The following is a 6980-nucleotide window of genomic DNA, read 5'->3' as shown; positions in this document are numbered from 1 at the left end:
CTGGAAAAAGGGGGATGGGTAATGTCGGGCAATTTAGCCTCCTGTGGCGGAGCGCAAAGGTTCCTACTCCTATCGAATACCACAGCAGGGTTCTTTAACGTGCGAGGAACGTGGCATCTTTCCCAACACGGTGCACCACTATGGTTTGCGGTCAGGTTTCCCGTATTATAGACTGACAAACCCAGCATGTAACATGCCAGGGGTACCCCATTCCACCACCTGGGGCACACATCCCAGTTGCTCTGTGGGCAGAGCGCCTAGCCCCCGGCTAGGTTTCTGAGCACTATTTAGTCGCCTTTTACGACAAGCTTAGCGCTGCTGCAGGCCTATTCTTTTGACACCCGGACCTGCACGGGCTTGTACATATTACTGCTTATTAGGTAAGATACTTTTATTGTACAAATACAAATACAAACATGTACAAACAGTTTATTGTACCAACACATTTACAGTAAATGGTCATGACACGAAACCAAATAGACACAGTGGTTGGAACAAACATACATATACATGTACTCAAGATGTTCATTATGTGTGGAAGTTAATTTGTTTTTAAATGAAAAAGGGGTCAAATATATAAAGCTTACAAAACTTATATTTCAGTCAATTTTGAAAAATGTTCCTATATTCAAATCGGTTGAAATATGATTGAACAGATTTTACATACAGTTTAGCATTTTCAGATTATTGGGGCCACTTCACAAGAATCTCCTTTTAATTTTTTTAAATTATTTGGCTGGATTTGTAAGATATTTATTAGATTTCTCATGAAAATCCATGCCTATGTTTTTCAATCAAATTTCAGAAATATCTCTTATGGTTTTGAGTTATAGGGATTTAAGAAAGTTGTTTCTTAGCACCCTTAAAGCTTCTACCAACTTAAATGGCATTTCATATTTTGTGAAGTAGTGTGTCCAAACTAGTAGAACTGTAAGTCCCTTTGTTTGAAAACTAACATTGTGTCTATACTTGCCTAGTGTGAAGAGAGAACATGTTGTTGTTGCATTATGCTCTGCTCTGCAAAACTCTTTATTTAACTATAAATTAGGGGGGAACATCATAAGGTTTTTGTCATCCACACACATGGGTACATGTATATGTGGGTACTACAAACAAAACTTAATTTCCTCATCTGTTTAGGTTTGACCTCTATGATCATATGTAGCACCCACTGAGTATTTTATTTTTTGTTATGCTCAATTTGAGCAGATCCACAGTTTTGCAAAAGGAAAACGACCCTTACCTCAAGAAAAATATGGATAAGAATATCCAATACATATATATTCACTGCAATGCTTTATAACATATATGCTTGATTATACTTTGAAGTATTTTCAGTGTCTTAACATAAAAATGTAAAACAAATTTTTTAAAGAAAGAATTTTAAAAGAGAAATTGGCCACCTGGGATCTGCATGAATCAGCTTATGTCAATGAATTCTGATATAAGAATCAAGTCAATACAATATACAGTGTAAATGCTTGTGATATTTGATATATAAGTACATGTAAATGTGCATGTATTTTTAATCAAACAACTAAATGCCAAGTAATGAGGTTTATATTATTTAATGTAGTAGTGTGTAGTTTAAACATGGGTTTTCATAGTACTCCTTGTTTTAAATTGATTGATACTTGTACAAAATGTGCATGAAGTGTAAATCTATTTATAAAAAAAATATAAACTTGTTGTTCATTTTGTTTCAGATATAGAAACTTAAATATATTTATTAGAGTGATTCATTGTTGTGTGATTAGCAAGAGACTGATGGAGATCCTGACATGGTTCAAGAGTGATGCACTACAAGTATTACAGAAAATGATGCAGGAAATACATTGTAACTACACAATATTTACATATTTACATGTACATATATTGAAATTAAAGTAAAATGACTATACGGTATTTAGGAGAAATTGTTGCTGCCTTATAAGATATTCTACAGTAAAAGAATTAAAAATACATGCAAGAGTTTACCTCAGGGTGAAAGTTTAAGGTCATCAACTGTGAAAAGTTATATTCTCTAGATAAGCTACCCACATGCCAAATATCAAAAAGCTACATACATGTACATTTGTAGCCCCGTGCAAGTCCGGGTATCAAAAGAATAGGCCTGCAGCAGCGCTAAGCTTGTCGTAAAAGGCGACTAAATAGTGCTCAGAAACCTAGCCGGGGGCTAGGCGCTCTGCCCACAGAGCAACTGGGATGTGTGCCCCAGGTGGTGGAATGGGGTACCCCTGTCGTGTTACATGCTGGGGTTGTCAGGCTATAATACGGAAAACCTGACGGCAAACCATAGTGGGGCACCGTGTTTGGAAAGATGCCACGTTCCTCGCACGTTAAAGAACCCTGCTATGGTATTCGATAGGAGTAGGAACCTTTGCGCTCCGCCACAGGAGGCTAAATTGCCCGACCTTACCCATCCCTCCCTTTTTCTAGTGGCAATCAAAATTTGTCGACCCTACTGTCCTTGTGTCCCATCCCGTTTTTCATTTCATCATCATTTCATGTTCATTTTATCATCCGTTTCATGTTCATCGTCTGAATATAGCTGAAATATTGCTGCTCGGACGTTAAACCCCAACAATCAATCAATCAATCATGTACATTTGTATATGTTGAAGATAAAAGAATTACCATATTTATAGCCAGGGCACAAATTGTTACTAATATTTTACCTTATTTTGGATCTTCTCTTGAATGTCTTAACCATGAAAAGTTACCATTTTTTAAAGGAATTTCCCTAAAACGAAATGGCGGCCACATCTCTGCCATCATTAATTTTTCGAAAAAAATATTTCGCAATTATGAATTTTTCATGGGTCTTACCAGATACACTAAAGTTTATATGTTATTGCCAATATCACTTTTGAAGGTTTTGCATGGTTTTCTCATGGACAGCCTCTTTAGTTGACTTTTCAAATTTAGTTTGATATGTATTACAACTGTCTAGTTCATCTTCTTCTTTCCAAGGAAGTTAAAGAAAAAAAATCTATGGTAATACATCCCGCTTTTTAGAAACGAATTAGTTCACGAAAAACAAGAGGTGTTTTACGTTTTATGAGAGTTCCAAGGTAGTCCTTTAATGTAATTTTTTCTCTACCTGATTTACTGACACTTTCTCCTTCTGAGTCGTCATCATCAAGTTGACCGGCGTCTTTTGAGTGTTCTAAAGTATAATAATTAAAATTCTGCCAAACACATGTTTTCTATTACGACCCCCAATCAGGTCCGGTTGTCAAAATAATAGGCCCGCAGCAGCGCTAAGCTCGTCGTAAAAGGCGACTAAATAGTGCTCAGAACCATAACCGGGATCGCTCAACAACGGGGTTGTGTACCCCAGGTGATGGATTGGGGTAACCCTGGCATGCTGGGGTAGTCGGGCCATAATAAGGAAAACCTGATCTCAGACCATAGTACTGCATCATGTAGGGAAAGATGCCACATTCCTCGCACGTTAAAGAACCATGGTGAGGTATTTTCTCGGAGTAGGAACCTTTGGGCTCCGCCACAGGAGGCTAAATTTCCCGATCCTACTCACCTCTCCCTATTTCCAGTGGCAATCAAAATTTGTCGATCCCATTATCCTTATGTCCTATGCTATATTTTATGTCAATTTCATTTCTTTTTCATTTTATCATCTATTTCATTTTCGTTGCCTGGATATAACTGAAATATTGCTGCTCGGGCGTTTAACCCCAACAATCAATCAACCAATCTATTTAAGAAGGGCGAGCACAGTACTAATCAATGATGTTAGGAAGAAAAATATCTGTATCATAATCTTTCATTTTTTCCAAAACATTTCGAGGTTTTAGTAATCTAGTGAGTTCACTTTTTAATTCTTTAGGAGCAAACATTACTGGCACATTGGGTTCCTTCAAGGGCAACTGTACTAATCTCTGCGATACCTCACGTTGTGAGAATTCTTTGCAATTCAAAAGGACATTTCTAACAGACGAGTTTATTTTTCAAGGTTGCAGCTTCCTTGCAATTATAACGCATCGAATCAAATATGTTTTTTTTTGCCGGCTTACACATGAACGAAATAATGTACTCTACACAAGCCCTAACATCAAATATGCATTGAATATCCATATTGGCTCTGGTATATTTCAAAAGAACCGGATTGTAAGCATTGACGAAAAAATCTGATGGATATCTTTTCAAAACAATATTAGCTTTCCTCATAGAAACTTTCAGTCCATCACAAAATTCCTTTTTTGATACATTAGCCTGACTTCGTATTTCTGAAAGTGTCTTATTAGTTCCCATTTCTTCAAGTGTGTTCTGATTTGCAAGATGATTCCTATAGCATTCTAGTTAGTTTGTTTTGAATTCTCTTCACATGGAACTCGAGATACTACTGTTGAGTTGGAAGGTGATTTTGGGTAGTAAAAACGACATTCCGGCATGTTTCCCGTGTGCAAATTCTTGTATGATGGTGCACTTAACGAGACAGAACTAGATTCCTCAGAGTATCATCATCATCTTCATCTGGGACTAATCGTGATGTGTGTCTATCAATAAAAGCTACTACTTCTTCATCAGTATTTTTGTCAACAAAAGGCGTATCTTTAACGTTTACATCGAAGTGGAAATCGGCTTTACCTCTGCTTTGCGTTTCTTTGCGGTTGTCGTAAACAGTATTTGACTGGGTGAAGTCCAGATAGGATGACATTTCCCCAAAAGTTTTCTGAAGATAAATCAATATGTCTGGCAACAGTGACTGGGTTTCTAGCAAGCCACATTTGTTGTCCATTTGCTCATCTTTGTATTTCAAATCCTAATTTTCACCATACTGTTTGGTAACGATCTGAAAAAGCTCCGGCTAGTGAAAATCTTCAGCTTAATATGAAATGAAAAATGTATAGAGCCCATAGTTTCTAATTTTAGTAAGCATGTACTGTTGCATTTCCTATCAATATTGTAGAGTGCCACGTATGTGTTTGAATGTATCTTGTCATCCCTGAATATTCGTACCAAATTGGCAGGGTTTTGAAGTGCAAAAACCGATAGATCATCTTGCCTGGCCTTCTTCAAAGCAAATGTTATTCCATCACTTACAGAAACTGACTGAACCAAACGAAGACATTGAAATGTGTACTCTGCACTTTGTGCAGATCTGAAGTCCTTAGAGAGGAACCTTGCATTAACATATTTCTTTGGGGTAATTGTTGTTCCTCTCTTTTCATGGAAGATATTTAAGCCACCAGCAAAAAGTAATGGAAAGGCAAGTGTTTCCTAATTACAAGTATCCTGATGAAAAACTTATGTAGGTCTTTGCTCTTCAGTTGGGGCAAGGTTGAGAATCTTATTAGATATAATTAACGGACCTTTTTCATGGTACAAGCATATAGTATTGTTTATTGAGATCTTTTTTATCTGATCTTTTCAGCAACCGCCACAGAAATGTCTTTTTCTACTTGATCTTCAGGGTCTGTGATCTCGGGACTACCCATCGTGTACTTAACTATTATCAGTGCAATTTTTAATAATGATTTGTTCATCTCGTGTATCTCTTGGCAATGGATTTGCTGTGCTCTGAACATTTGATTCTATAGACAATCTTGCAGCTTTGTCTTTGTATTCATCAGTTTAACGTTTGACGGAGTTCCTGTAGAGTATTCTATACAAATACAGCTTGTATATGTAGGTCCACATTGAATAAACCTGAGAAAGTTTCGCACTACATGATCCACAGTTTCATGAGTTGAAAATAAATCTTGCTGATAAGATGCGTATAAATTACTTGGTTGTGTTTTATTCATTTGGCGCTTGTTTTGTTTATAAGCAGTGTTTTTGCTTCAAACTTCTCTTCCATCGTCATTTGAATGTTTTGTCCTGATGTTGCTTTTTATTACGTTCCCTTTTGTCATCCTTTTCATCCTCCGTCATTTGACCTCTTTTATCTTGATGATGTTTGTTTTTATTTTCCATTTTGTCGTTTTTTATTACGTTCCCGTTCGTCATTTTTTTTCTGCCGTCATTTGACTTCTTTTAACTTGAGGTTGTTTTTATTGCGTTCCCTTATATCATTCTGTTCTTCCTAAAATATTTTACGTCTTGCATCTTGATGCTTATCGTTATCCTTAATGTCTTAATTCCTTATTTTCCTCTGTCATTTTACTTCTTGACTTGTTGTTGCAGTTTATTTTGCTCATTGTTGCAACTTTTTTAATGTTTCTTTACGTTTCTGTACTTTTCTCTCTTGGTATTTTATTCTTCGGTGTTGAAATTCAATTTTTGCCTGATTTCTCCTTTTCTGACATCTCGATGCTTGCAGATTTATTTCTTTTTCCAACTGTTTAGACATTAACACTTCTTGATTATCTTCATCAATTACTTCAGTAATGTCCTGAAAAAATATAAATAAAGAAACATTTATTTTCACATGACCAACATGATGTACGGTAATTTTACAAATCTATAAATAATAAAATAAAATTCTCTGTTTACAATAGCTACCATAGGTCTGGTGGCACTGTCCTTAAGTCAACTTGTGGTAATATTTTGATATATTGTTGCATGCCATGTCATGCATTTTCAAATAAGATGTTTAATTTATGTTATGATGAACACGTGTACAAAGTTTCTTACGATATGATGTATTAAACTGTCCGACAAATCCAGTGAGGGGCTAATATTAATCTTAGTATGATGAACAACAGAAGGGCTAAAAAAAATACATACATACAATTTTGAAGAAATATAGCAAAACATTATACTAAATCAAATCTAGGTTATATTCTATATCAGTAACAATTTAAATGTTTCAATACATAATAAATTGTTGGCAAATGGAGATGTCTTACCTATTGCACATGGTTGTTAATTTAAAAAAAAACATCTATGGCCATTGAACTTGATTGTGGGTTTATATGCATAAAACGGTTTTAAAATTTAAAATGCACCGACTGTAATGTACTTGAATACCTATTAATACCCGCTAAATCATATGCAGTTGATGTTTTATTCGA

This window comes from Perna viridis, chromosome 4 (assembly GCF_037379345.1).
Source record: "Perna viridis isolate PV_CMFRI_1.1 ecotype Kerala chromosome 4, ASM3737934v1, whole genome shotgun sequence".
NCBI classification, from domain to species: Eukaryota; Metazoa; Mollusca; class Bivalvia; order Mytilida; family Mytilidae; genus Perna; species Perna viridis.
Note: the sequence above shows the minus strand (reverse complement) of the source record.